The 19,191-nt window shown below is 39.6% G+C and overlaps 1 long non-coding RNA gene across 2 annotated transcripts in view; it reads right to left on the bottom strand.

Annotated features, from left to right (window-relative positions):
* Positions 1–19,191, bottom strand: part of LOC143217784 (uncharacterized) — an 82,630-nt gene that overhangs the window by 6,752 nt on the left and 56,687 nt on the right. Inside the window, exon 3 of one of the 2 annotated variants that reach the window (XR_013010896.1) lies at positions 1,173–1,492. The exons of the other annotated variant lie outside the window; for it this stretch is intronic. This is a non-coding gene — a long non-coding RNA (uncharacterized LOC143217784). Of the gene's footprint in view, positions 1–1,172; positions 1,493–19,191 lie in introns of those variants that run through there. 2 annotated transcript variants of the gene reach the window in all.

The following is a 19,191-nucleotide window of genomic DNA, read 5'->3' as shown; positions in this document are numbered from 1 at the left end:
AATTTTCGAAATTTTTCGACCGTCTAACTTATCGTTGACTTGTACTACTGAATTTACTGCCACCTCCTGCGACATCATGTTCTCCTAATACAAAGTCCAATTTTCGAGATTTTCGAAAATTTTCGACTGTCTGACTTATCGTCGACTTGTACTACTGAATTTACTGCCACCTCCTGCGACATCATGTTCTCCTAATACAAAGTCCAATTTTCGAGATTTTCGAAAATTTTCGGCCGTCTGACTTGTCGTTGACTCGTGCTACTGAATTTTCGAAATTTTTCGACCGTCTGACTTATCGTTGACTTGTACTACTGAATTTACTGCCACCTCCTGCGACATCATGTTCTCCTAATACAAAGTCCAATTTTCGAGATTTTCGAAAATTTTCGACTGTCTGACTTATCGTCGACTTGTACTACTGAAATTACTGCCACCTCCTGCGACATCATGTTCTCCTAATACAAAGTCCAATTTTCGAGATTTTCGAAAATTTTCGGCCGTCTGACTTGTCGTTGACTCGTGCTACTGAATTTTCGAAATTTTTCGACCGTCTGACTTATCGTTGACTTATACTACTGAATTTACTGCCACCTCCTGCGACATCATGTTCTCCTAATACAAAGTCCAATTTTCGAGATTTTCGAAAATTTTCGACTGTCTGACTTATCGTCGACTTGTACTACTGAATTTACTGCCACCTCCTGCGACATCATGTTCTCCTAATACAAAGTCCAATTTTCGAGATTTTCGAAAATTTTCGACTGTCTGACTTATCGTCGACTTCTACTACTGAATTTAGTGCCACCTCCTGAGACATCATGTTCTCCTAATACAAAGTCCAATTTTCGAGATTTTCGAGATTTTCGAAAATTTTCGACTGTCTGACTTATCGTCGACTTCTACTACTGAATTTAGTGCCACCTCCTGAGACATCATGTTCTCCTAATACAAAGTCCAATTTTCGAGATTTTCGAGATTTTCGAAAATTTTCGACTGTCTGACTTATCGTCGACTTGTACTATTGAATTTACTGCCACCTCCTGCGACATCATGTTCTCCTAATACAAAGTCCAATTTTCGAGATTTTCGAAAATCTCGAAAATTGAGTTTTGTATTAGGAGAACATGATAGCGAAGGAGGTGGCACGAAAAATCAGTAGTGAAACTCACTGACAAGCCAGGCGGCCGGAAAATTTTGTTTGTCGGAGTTCCGCAATTATTGCAATTCCAAATCAGTGTTATAGCGCAATGACGAGTTGGACGTTCGGGAAAATTGAATGGTTCAATTACACAGATACGTTTTACAATTATATTGTCTTTATTTATTCATTGTCGATACATATATTGGATGTTTGTATTTTACATGTACGTATATATTATATTGTAAATAATTATAACAAGATTGTTGCCTCCTTCATGGAACAGAAAAATACTCCTACGCCTCGTCTGTGGTCCGTTATAGATGTTTTTCGGGCTTTTCTGGGTTTAAGTAACTGGAATTGGAATTACAGTTTTAAAATGGCTGCTTGTATGAGCTTGAGGTGTGACATAGGGATTTGTATGCATTGATGAAGAAATAGGCTGGGTACAATATAAAATATTAAATGATTAATGATATCTAAAAATATGGTTATGATGTTTCAATGTAAAATATCTATTGAGGAATTAAATGAATTTTGATTTAACTATTTTATGCATAATATGTTTATTTAGTCTAGTGGTATAGCAGTTCTGCTTGATGTATAACGCGTAAGTGCAAAGCATCATGGCGGCGTTCTAACCTGTCAAAACCGCTATAAATCGGCCAACTTTACACACGTATAACTTTCGAGCCAATGAACTCTGGCCATTAAAACATACATTTAGTTTATATATTTTAACACATTACCGACTGGTGATTATTGCATAATTTTGAAAAATGTATGTTACTTGACTAAAAACACTTTTTAATGGAACCTCCAATAGCAACAGCAATTTTCATCGTGAACCAACAAGTCACCCTCAATAACGTCATCTAATAGTTTCATTTAAGATTGCAATGTAATAGAAAGTGTCTATGCTTTCATTTTGGTACAGCACAATTATTGAAAATCCTATTACTAGGCTTCCGGTAGGTAAAGTGTTAAAATTGAAAATTTTTGATCCCCCAAAGTGAAGTTGAGCCAAATATTTCATAATCAATACAAACAGCATTCAAATTGTAAACGTAGTCTCGGTCCCTGTATCTAACTGTAGTTGTACATTCCATTACCTTGAAATATCAAGTGCTTCATACATACTTTAATATTTTAACATTTCAGTAGCGATCGTATGAATACCTCCGCGAGCCGTTCTATGCAAACTGTCTTACCATTTTATCCAGCACAGTGCGTATAATGCGATGCGCCATTTGCTACGCAAAATCCAGTGACATTGTTCTCTCTACCGTGGAACACGGAGCTCGCCAGTGTTTTACGTCTGTCCTTTTTGTCGTCCCATCAATCGGCGGCGGGCACGGATTCGTTAGGAATTGTTCGTCGCGTCGCATTATGCGCGGGGGCAACTTGTAAACGGCCGGCAATCTAGCCGAAATAATTTGCGAGCGTTTGTTTTGGTTGCCGTGTTCGAAGATCGTTACGCTATCGATGCGTACAACGTCAGATGTATTTGTGAAGCAGGTAACTCATGAATTGAGCGGGGCAATCAGCGGAACCCCATTAACCGTTTTAGCTTCACCGTGCTCGTAACGTTGCCGTTCGCGCGTTCCTCCTTGTTCCGTGAATTTACGGTAATTTCGTTCCACGGAGGAATTTATTTCGTCGAATGACTTTTCATTTCGGCCCGTCCCGGCCCGCATAACCCGACCTCTCCATTTCGGAATCATTTTTCCGCGAGCGTACCCCTCCGCCGCTCCTAGATGAATTATTATTCACGAAAATCTTCCGGGGAAAGGCGCACTATAGTTGGCCACTCGACTACCATGCATTATACACGATGTCTTTCCGAAGAGAGAAACGTACTATGGGAATATAATAGCTAATGCACGTAGCAATATTATTACTGCATCGCTGCAACAATTCCAACGCAATTTTCCGGTTTCGAAAACGTTATTATATGCATACATGTCCCGCCGAGGTTCTCTCAATATTGACATGTGCGCGGCACGGTGCAACTCGAGATTCGAACATCTCGCTGTTTTTCTATGGGAAAGTTAAATCGAATGGTTCATCAGCGAATCGAAATCGAGATTTTCGGGAGCGTATTCTATTGAATCTCTGTTTAAATATTGTGCTTCGATACCGGAAGTGTTTGGAATACGCGTTACGGGATACAATCTCGCATACAGTACATGTTAGCGCGTCATTGTGTGTTTTTGAAAATATGAAGAAACTTTACAAACCAAAGATTTTCAGTACAAGGAGCACAACAAAGTAACAGTTTTTTTTTTGTAGGAGAAATATATTTTTTTGTATGCACTATTAGCTTGTCATTCTCTATCAAAAAGTATTAATCTATTTATGTCGAAAAATGATTGATTTCAGAGATATTTCAATTTTAATTTTGGCGAATTCTGTAAATAATTACATTGGGTTGGCAAGAAAGTAATTTCGGTATTTTAAGATAAAAAAAAAACCGAATTTCTTTATTCAAGCGATGAACTTTATTCAATAAAATATTTTCTTATTTATTCTTTTTGGCAAAAGGTCATTGAACAAAAGGGAGAATATCTTATCCATTAAAATTCATTGCTTGAATAAAACAATTGGGCTGTTTATTTCACCTTAAAATACCGAAGCTACTTTCTTGCCAACACAATATGTTGGTTTAATTGAACAGCCATTTCTCCGAAATGATTTCATTTGAAATTTAAAATCCACAGTTCTATTTATTTCACGTGCTAAAGAACAATCCTAAAATCGAATGCAGCTAAACATTAATCATTAAACAACAAAAGTAAGCATATTTAAATTTAATAATTCATATAGTTATTTCAATGATCTGTTGTTGAGGTGGAATTATTTATTATTTCATTTAAACGCCAAATGAAAATGAATTTTTTGAAATAATAAAGTGCTTAAAATAATTTCATGTTTATAGTTGAAACATTTCTTGAATTTCATTCATTTCGTTATTGGCCACAAGCCTCCACGAAGCAGTGGAACGGTATCAATTCGAGAAAATTGACTTTTTCCCGGGACGTCACCACGTTCTTCGATCGCTGTGCGTCGTCTAGAAAATAATAGCGGTGGTCGGTCAGAGTCCTGCGTCGGTTAAAAATTTCAATCGAACGATGTTCGCCGGCCACGATGGAGGCGAATCGATACGGCGTATTTGAAGGGCCCTCTCTCATAGCATTGTTGCTCGCCGCCAGACACATTAATTCGAGGACGGCTTGTCGATTCCGAATTCATATTGATCTGGAACTCGACAATAATTATTATTGGAGTGCCTAATTGTTGTTTGTACCTCTATAGTACTAGCCACGCGGTAACGCACCTCGCGTCTCGTTGTTCAACCGTATTTCCACTGTCTAGTGTACAAACTGCACCGTGCAGAAATGCAAACACGTCCGAGGCCTATTTTGCCTGTTGCCTTAAAACTAATTCTTAAAATGCCAGCGCTGCACAAAGAATAATATCTAGGCCATATAAATCTAGCCCTATTCTCAGCATATTAACCCTCGGACAACGGATTTTTGTAGCTATTTGATTGAGTTCACGGGTCTAATTAATAATTTTTAACACTAAACCTACCACTTCCGGTCAAATGACCCGTTTTATATTTTTAATTTCACAATTATTGAAATTATTAGTTTGCTTACATGGAAATTATTTCAATCGATTTCTTCATCCAAGCACATATTGTAATAAAAATGGCAAACAATCTAAATAAATGGAGTCATGTCATTTCTGTAAGCTAAAACATTTTCATCGCCTTCAGTGCTTGGTAAGTTTAGTGTTAAAAATTTGCTTTTGATGATATTTCGTATACAGTGAAGACATACTTTGATATCCCCAATGCAACAGCTATGCATTTAGTTTAATTACCAAAAATTGAGGACTTAAGCAAGAAGCTGACTAACCTCACAATAGAAAGAAGTATGGAAACAGAAGTATCTAACCACATTAACCCTTCGCGCTCGGAGCTATTTTAACTCGAAAATTAAATATTTCTTCTGACCTACATTCTATACGATTTCTTTTTATTTTATAAGTATGAAATTGATATAAATTGAATATGTATATACATATGTATATGAATATATAAATTGATATAATTGAATATAAATTTAATAATGATAGAAATTGATGATACAGCAATTTTTGTGATGACTCTGAGTCACCACTCGAGTGCTAAAATGTTTACGACAAGTTGTTCGAGAACCCGGAAAAGTTCTTTACTCTACCAAGAAGAGAACAAGTGGCCGTCTCAAGAATTAGAATTCGGCACACTAGAATGACACACTCCTACAGAATATCAAAGGATCCTGCTCCTCACTGCGATGATTGTGTTGAAGCAACATCGGTGGAGCATTTGATCTTCAACAGTTCAAAGTACAACATCTCCCTAACAAGTTTAAATTGGAGCCTACACTCACGGAAAACCTAACCGATAACAAAATAGATGACCTCTCTCTGCAAAACTTCATCAAGGAAACCAAAATTATCAGAGAAGTAACTGTAATAGTTTATAATCTATAATCTATGGCTGTTGGCAAGACATGTTAACAAACAAAAGATAGTACCTCGCTGACTGTAAGCTGAACAACTCGCACAAATAATAAATTGCCCCTACAGAAAGTATTTAGTATATTTTGACTTATTGTATAATGTCGCTAATAGCCTAACAGTTGTGATGCGACATAAAACTATAAATTTAAAAAAAATCCCACCTGGAACAATCTACAAAAAGAAAATAGAGGGTAGCAACAATTTTCAGCCAGCTATTCCCGATTAATGTCTCGTGGTTCGACGAAATCCCAATGTAATATGTATGAAGGTCCGTGTATTTGTGATAGGCGCGACTACATTGTCCGGAGCATTCATCTGCCATATGAATTGGTAATTATGTAATACTATATATTACTGGCATTAATAACAATATAGTGCGTTCCATTAATTATTCGAGCTCATTTTCAATTTATAAAAGCATCGCTCCGCGGTTATTTCAAATGAAACCACATATTCCGCGCTGCGGACCGACAATTGTTCCCCCGTATTACGCTCGACGCGACGCACTGTTTCATCGGAAAGGGCAACGCCGTCGAGCTACGTGCTCCCGGAAAGCATTCGATCCAATTTCAAACGTTATCGAAACGCCGCGAGTTTATCGCGAACCCTTAAAGTCCTGTTTCAGATAGCAAGAACAGAATCTGGAACATCAAGCAGTTCTTCTCCGCGAATCCCTCATAAACGTCATATCATGTCGTATATCATACTTAGATTCTATAAATGTCATCTTTTGTTTTCCATTAATTTGACGTTTCGGAATTCAGTAGACATTTCCATTCAAAGGTCAATGAATAGATTAGAAAAATCGCAGATCAATTTTTAATCATTCGTTATAAAGGGAAGGCTCCAATCTTTAAGTTTGCGGTGGTTTTAGTGACAAGACAAATTTTTAAATGCTTATACAGACATTTCAATTTGTAAATCGGCTACGAACCGTTACCGCCGATCCGTTCGAATCGGTTTAGATCTACCCTCGCAAACGTTACTACGCCCGGAAACGAACTCGCCTTCAAGTCGCGATCCGCGCAAACCCTCATACCCGCAAACCCCATCGGATTTTCATATCGCTCCAGTAATACATCCTCATTTCATCGCACCATCCTTCACATCGTTTATTTTGTCTCTCATCACATCACATTTTTTAGCGCATAAGTTCATTGTACATAGTTTTGGTTGACCTCTCACAAAGGTTGAATAAAACCGGCTTTTGAGAAATGGGAACGCGCATCCCGCACCCTTGCAATCCTGGAAAAACGAGACTACTCCTCCACTTAAATCATGTCGATCCGACTGTGCGCTCACTCCGACACCCCTCAATTCGTGCTCCCTCGATGTGAGGCGATGAGACGACGAAGTGAGCTTGCAAAGTTGGGCCAAGTGAAACCATTATGACCATGAACGTGGTCTAACTGTTGCAATGAAAATGTGATTGAACTGAAAACCTGCTTTCGGAACAACCTAATCGCCTCGATTCCATCGATAAACTGCCTCCAGCCGCCTGCTCACAGTAGCTTAGGCGGTGTTTGCGCATAACCGCGCTACTTTTGATTCACGTAACACGATTATAGAGAGTGATCGCTACAATTACGCAATCCTTTCATTTAGCCGAACGAATCCCTTCTGTCCGCCTGACAGAGACAAAGAAGTCTAATAACGAGGGAGCGAGAGGCAACTATTAGAACACCTTGTGATACGAAGGTGATAGCGGCGCCATTACACGCAATTACCGAAGAATAATTACAAGCTGGAAATATTCTGGTGCGTTAGCTTCTCGCGCTCGTGTACGGAATGCTTCGACTCTTATTGCCAATGTTTATGCCAATTACGTTTGTCTACCGGTTTGGTTAGACCTGGGGAACTGGAATATTGGCAGTCGACAACAACGCATCGTAGCGCTTTCCACGGTGCGTGTAAAACATTCGATTCCGTTCGATGTACCCGAATTGATATGACTGCGTGCCACACCCCACGGGTCCACCCGCCGCACGCGGGATACAAATAGACGTGCGTTTTCCGCGTTACGTTTTTCAAATCCGATGCGTTCGATGTAGGACACGCGAACCAAATACGAGAGTGCTTTACGCTCGCCGCTCGATAGCGAACCGTTGCCCTGCCGAAAAATGTAAATCATCGATCATTATCTACTGATTTATCATTTATAGCCAACTACGCGCGTGTACAAATACGTATGATAATGTCTCGATGCGTGGGAGAGACGGGCGCGGTATTTCTGAAAATTTATTCCCACTACCGCGGCTATGTCTCTTCCTGGTTTTGACTATTTCTTTGGGATACTTTTACCAATGTATTTGTGCCATTTTGCTGGTTAAAATGAGTCCAAACACGACAACATTTGAACTACGTTTACTTGGTTAATACACGATATAGTGAAACCTCGATTATCCGAACCGGTGATATTCAATCAGTTATTATCCATATGCAGGGTAATTCTGGGAACTGGGACAAGTTACTGCTCTTTTTACAGTGAAAATAGAAAGAAATGATAGAGGAAAACATCATATGCCGTAATACGTCCTAACTTCCTATGACCTCATTTTTTATGTAGATGCACCGATGCACCCGCCAGGTGGAATTGCACTTTATTCTTTAATTCAACCCAATTTTCTTGTTGAGCCAATTAATCCCTTTTACTAGCCTACGTATGAAAATATACTTCACGAGATATTTGACATTCTGTGTCAGAAACGTACTTTACTACAAGAAATATCTTAGAATAAATAGTATCTACTCTGACAAAAAATGTCAAATATGACGCATTAAATTAAGCTATTCATGTATTGTATATGCTACATAAACCATACTTGCTACATAAACCATTTCTTTCTATTTTTACTTAAAAAAAGAGCAGTAACTTGTCCCAGTTCCCAGAATCACCCTATATAAATAGTTCAATCTAAAGCAATCTATGTATTACAGGAAACACAAGGAATTAATCTAATGTTACGCTTCAGGTAGCTGTTTCATTATCTGATGTCTCACTGATCCGTTCGGATAATCGAGGTTCCATTGTATGGCGGATTAAACCAGCAAATACGATTCAAACTGTATCGTGTTTGGTCTCTTTTTAATCGGGAAAATGTCACGAATGTGTTGGTAATGATTTGATCGAATAATCATGAAAAACGAAAAAGTTACGTCACTAAATTAGTACTATCTTATCGATACGCTGGTGTTACACGGCCATCTTTAGAGTCTATTGTTTTTTTATCGAGATTCCAGACCTTATCTAGTAATTTACAATAAAAACGGAAAAAATTGTTGATCATAAAAATTACTTACTTTTTCTGGCTACATTGACGGTTCGTAACGAGTGTTCGTAACGGTGCACCGCGATGGGGCGTTTGCAGCTTTGCATATAGCTTGGAATAGTTCCAAAGGACAACAGGCTACCGAATTCTTAATACGTTTCTTCGTCAATTACTAATCCGGCGATTGGTAATTTAATTAACTGCAAGTTCCCCGGCTAGAACGGTCTGAAAATGTTCACAATCTTCGGTCAGAGTTAAGTAAATTACGGTACGAGATTGCCCGCGCATCCTACTGCTACGAGTACTTATATTACTTGAAATCTGTCTGGACAAAGATATATCAACTGCTCAACTTGAACTAATTGGATATGACGTACGCCGTAAAAACGGATCCTGAATCACGAGCAATTTCTCCGCAGAGTTCTTATCGCTGGTGGAAACTTACTGGCAGTGCCACTGCCACCGCAGTAGCAGATTGGTGGATGTTCAAGCGAGTCGTTTCACCGTCGAACATATTTTCGTTGATCTGCAACTTGGTCTTCTTCTGGAGCAAAATCGTCTCGATAAGTTAATCATGTCCGCTTATTACAGTGGTCTGAAGAACCGCCACTTTGTCGAAGCGCCACAAATGTAATCCTTTCGTGTAATTGGTTCAAACGAAATCTCTAGCACCCAAACTATTCATTTTAACGAGTTACAACAGGGCGGTACCAAAATTTTAGTTAAATTCTTTGGTATGGTCCATGGTGCGACAGTTAAATGCTACAAGCGTTCCCTTGTTATCAGACTGCGGATTTTATACATTTATGATAAAAATGGCTTGGTGAAATACAAAACTGTAAATACATTATAAAAATTGAATGGTGTTGTTACGTTATTTTATTACGTTGTACACGTTATTTTATTAAAATTATTAAAAAAGGAAATGCGCTTTCATTTAACTTCTGTTTTTTAGCACCGTGACTTGAACAATTTATATTTTGCATAAATATCTTTTCTAAAGTTCAATCTATTTAAGTTGTAGCTAAGTTATACCAAAATGTTACTATATTTTTGGACCCGGTTCACGGCGCGACAGTTAAATGTTACAAGAGTTCCTTCGTTATCAGTAGACTGCGGATGTTTAAGCATCTACAAAGATATTGGTTGTAAAACAGTAAAAGATTTAAAAAATTCAAGAATGTTGTAATCTTGCTTTAAATGTAACAAAGTCGTTAAAAGGGATCAAATCAATTTTTATATTATTCCTGCTTCCCACAATCAATGCAAAATATATTTATTTTGCATAAAGATCCGCTGTCCAGTTATCAGATTGTGGATTTAATGCATTTATGATAAAAATGGCTTGGTCAAATGCAACACTATAAATACATTGTAAAGAAATGATGTTACGTTATTTTCGATTAAGTAAAATTATTCGAAATGCCCTTTCATTTAACTATATCTTAATTTCACTATATTTTTCGACCCGGTCCACGGCGCGACAGTTAAATGTTACAAGCGTTCCTTTATTATACCGATACAGGCAATTACGTTTCCCTTTCCGACAGCGATTGCTTTTAGGCGTAATTAATTTCGAGCTCGGATACCTACACGTTTTCTAATCTATGGGAACAAGCAATCTTACATGCGCGCGCGAGCACAGCCGAACCGTTCTATCTTGATTGTACATCCCTCTATCGAATACTAGTCAATCTAACTGTAATCAAGGAACGCTATAGCAAAGCATCTACGGTGAACCGCTTTTGTAATCACGTTCGCCGACCAATAGACACGTTAAACACTTTAGCCTGATAAACAAAGGTGGCCAGTGCCTCGAATAATAGCCCGGCCCTCTGCCGTTACGTTCGTCGTCGCAACAACTGCCGACGACTGGCAACCAGCTATCGTTGGAGACCTCCACAGTTGGCACAGAGACAGTTTCAAAATTATGAAAGGCACTACCATGTCCCGAACTGGTCATTCTTATCCTTCGAACTTGCGACGACTAGTTAATTCCTCATTCAAGCTATCGGCATTCAGAAACTTTTCATTATCGTACTCAATTCAACGAATAGCTCTTTCATTGTGTCATGCTATTGGTCTGGGTTAGCTTAAACTGTTAGGATTAAGTTAAACTATATTATGTATATCAACATTTTTATAGAAGAGTTGGTAATGTGTGGGCTCCACTTTTATATTTCTTCCTAAACTCTGGCTCATCTGAATTTTTGCTTAAAATGTAGGTAAACAAACTATATCAAGTCTATAAAAATTTTTATGGAAGGGGTCGTAATGTGGGCTCTGGTTTTATATTTCTTCCTAAAAGCTGATTTATAATTTAAATTGATCTGAATTTCTGCTTCAAATGCAGCTTTCTACGTAATCGTAGATTAAGGGGATAGACTCGTTTCTAGGATTGCAAGGGTGCGCGATGCGCGCCTTCTCATTTCTTAATATGTAATGCAAAGATCGGGTTTTTCAGTAGCCAAAGTGCTAGATAAAAGATCGATCTAGGTCGCGATCGCCCCCAAAAGTCATGTTCTTACGTTTACGTCGAATAATGTAAATTACGCTGCCGATTAATGCAAATTACGCTTCGTAAACGCAAAAAGAGGACTTTTGAGAGCGATCGTGGCCTAGATCGATCTTTTATCTAGCCTTTTGGACTACTGAAAATCCCGCATCCTTGCAATCCTGCAGAAAAACGAGTGTACCCCCTTAAACAAAGAAATATACTCGGAATTGTGTCGTGTTTGGGCTCATTCGAAGGAGAAAGGTGCAAGGAACATGTCAGTAAAAGTTTCATACAGAAATTCCCTGGGAGCAACAAAGTTATCATTCAGTTACGCTTTTGTCAAGGTTTCGTTCCCTCGCAACCTTTTCCACATTCTGGCGATAGGAGATCAGGAAATACTGCGCACGATATCAGTGACACGTATCTGTCTCGTACATAGCTCGTAAATAAATAATTTAATGAAAGAACGACTTGGTTGTTCTGGCCTTTGGTCGTTAGAAGTCGTAGACGGGCGAAAGTAAGGTGAGAGGCTAAGGGTAAGATAAGACTCGGCGAGAAGCTAGGAGGAAGGAAGCATACGAGCTTAGCTCTTTTAACGTCGAGCAGACTGCTCCCATATAAATCGATACGTCTCTTAATATCTGGCGACTCGAGTCGAACTCAATCGAAGACGATCGATCATTTTTTATGAGAAACGAGAAACGGGATATATCTCGCAACTCGACAAATCCACCAGGCCCCTCCCTTTTCCCTCTCGTCTTTTCTTTTCCTCTTTTTCCTTTCTGTTCATGCGAGTCTCTGATCCGCAAAAGAGCCCATAACTCCCAGCCTGCCACTGATCTTTCCGACGTGACCATCGATATTACCACAGATATTTGGCGAAAGGTGATATTATATCTCACGTTCGTACATTTTATTTCTGCCCGGGAAACGGACCGTCATTTGGGACAACGTTATCTTCTTGTAGCGGCACGACACATGTGTTCTACCGCGCGAATTATTTCGATTAATTGCGCGATCCTTTAACGCGCTCGCTACCGAGACCCTGCGCAATGTCAATTTGCAGAAACCTCAATTCAGCCATTCATGTGCTCGTCAAGTTAAATTCTTCGCCACTGTATTAATACGATACCAAAGACCAAACATGAGCCAAGAAAGAATCGAATTAACGTTATGCAGCAATTCCATCTTGTACACAGGAATCCAGGGATTTTTCAGTGGAGCTCTTACATCGCGAAACAAAATGCATCGCGATTTACATCGGTTCGATGTTATTGGTGCTGGCATCGAATAGATGCGAAGCAACGGTAGTGATGAGATGCACTGCGAGAATTTGCATTTCCAATCGACAAGTTGAGCCGTTCGAATTCGGTTGAACGCAACGGGTGAGGAGGAGGAGGATGAGGAGACGATGAGTTTGAGGTCGAGAACGAACATCGTCGCGACGACCGTCGACGCGGAACGTCTTTTGTCGGCGGCGCTATTTGTATATGAAACCCCCCACCCCGGAACAAAAGGGTGAACAGTCAAACGCAAGCGAGCTCGATTAATGGCGAGTAATAAATCTATCGAGGATTTGACTACGCGGACGACGACGTTATTTTGCCAACAGTGCCCCAATGCGTTCCTTTATTATTTCTGCCATTTAAACGTGTCCGTGAGCCCTTCACTATACACATACACCGTCCTCTCCATTCAAAGGAATATTTCCCGATATCCCGTGCGAGCACTTGTTCGATTTGTTGCGTGGCAAACCGCTGCGGCGAGCACAGTCGAGCCGAGAGTGAGAGAGCCGGTTCAACTTTTAATGAAAACAAATATAATCTAAACGGTTTCGGACCGGATATTTAACCAATTTGCAGAATTAACGAATGCCAGAGGGTAATAAACGCTTAGCCCCGAGATTGTTCATCGGAACGATTACCGCGAAATACGGGCATTATCGGCACTCCTAATTTACATGTTTAATCGTTTCGTGTCTTGCTTCTTCCAACGGGTCGGCCGGGCCGTTTTAATTAACTTGGCCCGCGAACGTCATTACCGCGAGAAGTTTACCGGTCACGCGGCCTGCCAAACTGGCACTCTCACTGTCAGAGAGGGTCACGAAGGAGCATTCGGTGACAGTGAGTCGCAGAAATGGACTTCCAGGCGTGATTGGATCTATTATATATTTATCATTATTGGGCTGTGTCTTTCTGTATTCTGGACAAAGTCAACTCGAGTTTGTTTTAATCGATAAAGCAGCTGTTGTACAAGGTGTCAAGAAATGAAGAAACTTTCGGGTTTCCCGAAAATGTTCGGGATTTGTTAAAATGCTGGTTAAAATGTAACTATTACATTTGAAGCGAGCATTACAAGATAAACGACCGGAATGGGAGAACAGGCACGATAAGCTGATTCTGTTACACGACAACGCTAGGCCACATGTCGCAAAACCCGCCAAGAAATACTTGGAAGGAGTGAACTGGGAAATTTTGCACCACCCGCCATATTCGCCAGACATTGCTCCTTCAGATTTCCACTTGTTCCTTGTTGCAGTCGGCACTATCTGGAGAGCAGTTCACTTCCTATGAAACTATCCGAAATTGGCTCGATGAATGGGTTGCATCGAAACAACCAGATTTTTTTTCTTTGAGGAATTCTCGTTATTACCTGAACGGTGGAAGAAAGTTGTAGATGCCGATGGAGCATACTTTGAATGAATTTACTTTCCATTTGTATTTCTGAATAGAGAGCTTCTTTTCAACAAAAAGGGGCGGAAACTTAGCCCCATACCCAATATTATGATCTATTATACAACATATCGTTACTTTGTAATGAAATTCTGAATCGAGTAGGTTTATGTGTTACTTGAGCTGTAATGTCAATCTTCAGAGAACGGTTCATTCCTGTGAAAAGTTTGTTCCACTCGACGAATAGAACACGATACAATCGTAAAAAAGTTCGACCTTGAAGAATTCTGTCAAGATCAAGTTTGCACAAAACTTTTATAACAAATCATTTCTTGACACCCTGTACATTACACACGTGTGCAACTTATTTAGGCTTAATAATCAAATGATGTTGCAAATTGAATTGAAACCACAGTAATAATTTAATTATAAACGTCCAGAACGTTTCAGTGTTCCAAATATAATTTTGCAGATGCTGTATACGTATTTCCCCTCGGTGCACCGATTTTGTATACTTATTTTCTCCCGTAGCTCTTGTAGTCTCTTTTTTAGTTCTCCTCTATTTTGTATCGTTGTTGTCCTTATTCGTTTATTTAAATTGTCCCATAGATCCTCTATGGGATTAAGAACCGGGGACTGTGCTGGCGGCGGTAAAACTTTTCGACAATTATACAACTCTTGCACGATCCTTGTTTTGTGTGGGATTGTCCTCCTGGGAAAATTTTAAACTTCTAGCAATACTAACGATTTAGTGTTCAATTTTTTCCCTACAATATGTAATTAAATATTTGTCTGTATCGAAACGAATTGAAGTTTAATAACCAGAAGGTTAGAGGAGCAATTGTAATGTTCAGACAAATGTTTATACGGCTACTTACAATTTTTGTGTTGCGCAAAGATCCGCAGTAAATTCTTATTCAAAATAAATTTCGGCTGACCGTAGGCTTTCGCTGAGAATGGCGCGGGCTTACCGAGAACGAATAGGCGAAACGCATCAAAGTGAACGCACGGTGGCAGTGCTACTTTAAAAAAGAAACGACAGTCTGTCTGATCGCTCACGACACAAGTGATCTATCGGTTTTCGGTAACCCGGCGCGAGGACAGGTGTACGGCCCCTTCCCCGCGTAGCATCCACCCTTCCTCGAGCGACCCGCCGTCAATCCACCCTGAGTACTCTCATCACTCGAAGGGTGACGCTATCAGGAGGGCCTATTGGCCGTGTAGATCCTTCTCCTCCATAACAGCTCCCTGCTTAGGGACTAGGAAGACATGCTGCAGGAATTCAAATGCCCGTAATCTCTTGGAATTCTACCAAATATTTCCTACCCTTGGCACACTATTCTTATCCAGATGTTACGATTCTATTCTTCGGCCCCACAGTCAATGGAACAACGTCGAGTCAACCCACTTCTAACACGATATTCTGAAAACACAGTTTCGAGACATGGTCAATACGAACTAGGCTGACCTGTTCAATGAATGACACTTAAGCTATCATTACTAGACTGCAGATCTTTATGCAAAATAAAGGCTGCTCCTTACTTTATCGGACTCAAAATTTGTGTCTTTCTCCTATAAATTATGATGTACATATTTGATACGTAATCCAGTAGATTTGTACCCGGAGAACCTGCAGATCGAAGTTTCGATCCTGTGGGATCAATGGTTCAGGAGTTATGGCTGCTTAAAGATGAGCATTTTTTAGTATCTTTGACAAGTAAGGGCGCCGCAAAACCGCTGGATGGCAGCACGGGCACGCGTTAATACTGATAATATAGAGCAGGTATTGCGATTGTTGTTTTAATTTTGGATGACATGGCCACGATGTTGCGTTTTAACTGGTCTGGGTCAGGTTTTTGTAAATATTTTCCACGATATGTCTTCTCAAACATTTTCTGAGATATTTTCTCTATGTTAGCAATATTACTATGAGCCAGCGACCATAATAAAACGAACGAACGCACATAGCGCGGAGAGTGATGCATCGTGAAACAAGAGACTCCAGTCTAATGCACAATAAAGGGGACATTCGATATTGCTTCATAAACAGTTTCGAGGACGAATCGAGAACGCGTGGAGCTAATGAAGGGATGGAAACGGATGAAAGGAGCAATCTGGGGAATCAGAGGAACGATTAGGAAAAAAGTGTGGTGACGGGCGAGTAGAATGGGAACGAACGGTGGGTAACAGAGGAAGGCACACCGGAGCGAACTGTGAGGAAACCTCGTGGAGTACAGGCGACGACTACTCGAGAAAATTACCGTGCGATTTCGCCATTCAGTAAACTCCTGACCCTGAGTTAGGAGCTGTGCGCTCGTTAGACCGATCGTGGTTTAAACCCCTCGCGAATTTATATCACGTTCGGACCTCTTATCGCCAAGAGGAAGCCTCTAGGTAGGAGTTCGGAGTGGCATCACTGACGAAATTTCACCCCTTCCTCATCTGGTTATTCTCTCTGCTTCCCTCTCTCACTTTCTCCCTCTACCTATCTCTCTCTAGCTCTTTCTCTCTTTCGCTCTCTGTCTTTCGCCGTCTCTCTTGCCCCCTTTCTCCTCGCTGTCTCCCTTTCCGCGCCAGCAGTCCATCTCCGTCGACGTCCTCGCCCTTTTTCAATGTCGCCCTATTTATCTTTCATCCGCCGATTCATCTTTTTCGCTCCCAACAGCCCAGCAGATTCAAGTTCGACCTGCACGTATCACGGAAAACTGGCGAAACTACGAAAACCCTGGCTGCGATCAACTTTGTCCGCAGATGGCGACGCTCGACGACCGTAACTGCGACGCATTCTTGCCGTTCACAGTCCACCGTAACGCAATATCAATTTTAGAAATTCAGATTATACAGCGCGGCACATTTCACGGTGGAACTACTCGACACAGAAACACTTGTCGTATTTTCTGTCACGTAACTTATTATTGTGGCTCCCAGGGGCCAACGACTTTCATGTAACACCATATTCTTCTAGTAAATATGATAATTTTTACTACTGAATAATTTACTTTAACCTCTTCCTACAGATCTTCATAAATTATTAAATTTTTCTTCAATAATGTCTCTTGTTCCCCAAAACTTTCCTGAATTTTTGTATTACTTATTGTACTTTTTTATCGTATAATTTATTATTGTGGCTCCCAGCCACAGAGGCCAACGGCTCCCCCGTATACCATATTACATATATTCTTATAAATAATTTTTACTACTATTAAAAGTTTCTATTAAATTACTAATGCTTTCGGCGCGAAGGTTCGATCATTTGTTACTTGATTTGCGCCGAAAGCATTAGTAATTTAATATTAACAATAAATACGATCGATACAAGGATATAACTATTCAAAGTTTCGCCATGTATTCTAATTTTCCATATTATAATTTGCTTTAACCCCCCTACAGTTCTTCATAAATTATTAAATATTGCATTTTTTTTATTACTTATTCTATTTGTTTGTCGTATAACTTATTATTGTGGCTCCCAGGGGCCAAATGCTCTCAGGAGTGGATGCTCCCGAGGTCCAACGGCTTCCATTTTGAGGAGACGCGTATACGAAGCTTTGCACGCAGACTTTTGTGATTGTCTGTGTTCGTCCGTCTTGATACATATAGAAGGTTTTGAGCAGTTTCACGGTGATTGTCTTGATCCGCAGATCAAGCAGATCGATGCTGCTCGCTTGGAACTCATCGGTTAGGAGATTCATCCGTAACTAGACAGACCAAACTCTAGTGCGGTTGCTTCTGACGGTTGGTATAATCGGAACAAATTACTCTATCTACATGAGTTGAGATCGGAGAAGTTCGCCGGTTCACGAATGGCCGATTATTCCTGCTCTAATTACCCAACTTGCCTTTCTTTTCAGATGCGTCTTGCGAAGAGCGCGAGAGGCTTTTTCTGTCATTCAGTTAAAACGTCGAGTTTTTCGAATATCTATTCAATTTGCACTGCTGTCTGGGCGTTTACACGTTCACAGTAACTGGAGTATGTATTAGGAAACCTTCCAATCAGTGCGAGTCTAATTTTATAGCAAGATCAATTTATTTGAACCATAGCATTTATTTAACAATGTATAAATGTACTCTCTGACTTGATTATTTTAGTTTCATTAATTTCTTAGAATATTACTGCGGATGTTTATGCAATTTTCAATTTTTGTAAACAAATTTTAGGAAAGTGGTACCAAATAAGATCCTATTTTCATTGGTAATAACTAGACTGCGGATGTTTATGCATTTTCCAATTTTTGTAGACTTTTAAGAAAGTGGAATGCAATAAAATTCTATTTTTAATGGAAACAGCCTATGTAGATCCAAAACAAATAAAAACCACACTAAGTTCTATTAAATTTGATACTCCAGCATTATTTGAAAATTTTCATAAACCATAAATGCATAAAGATCCGCAGTCTAGTTATCATTATTGTTGTATTTTCGAAGAATAATTCCACGTAAATCATTTGAAGGCAAAGATATTATACACGATCGAATTTATCTTGAAAAGAAAAGCGATTCTTCCCAAAGAAAGTAAGTTTGCTTGTAAGAATATTTTAAACATGACACCGCGCTAACTATCGCGGGAAAATTCCGACACGAATTCTTCCCACAAATATCACGATAGGTGGTTCTTTGTAGGTATGATAGGCAGCCAAAGAGTCAAAGGCTAAATGCATTTATACATGAAAACCGAAGCGTGCGGCACGCAGCGCGAAAGTGCACGCAGATACTAGTAGTCACTTCAATTCAATGTTCATGTATCTTCAGTAGAAATCCATGTCTGCAACTTTTGTTGCGTTTTGCGTACGGGAGATATCAAAGGGCGAATCGTTTAAAGGTAAAAATCACGAGGGAAGTCGAATAAGTCGGCCAGCGATAGCACATTTCTTTTTTAGAAAGGGTTGGTAGATTGTTTTAATCGATATCGATAACAAAAGAATATATTTATACTATACACAATATCCAGAAAAAGAAAGAATTATTCATGCAGAAGAGGAATTAAATACCGCGCCCTGAAATGTTTTAACGGTTCATAGAAGATTATATATGAGCTTATTTTAA

The sequence above is a fragment of the Lasioglossum baleicum genome, chromosome 18 (genome assembly GCF_051020765.1).
Source record: "Lasioglossum baleicum chromosome 18, iyLasBale1, whole genome shotgun sequence".
NCBI classification, from domain to species: Eukaryota; Metazoa; Arthropoda; class Insecta; order Hymenoptera; family Halictidae; genus Lasioglossum; species Lasioglossum baleicum.
This window is presented reverse-complemented; position numbering and strand designations above follow the sequence as displayed.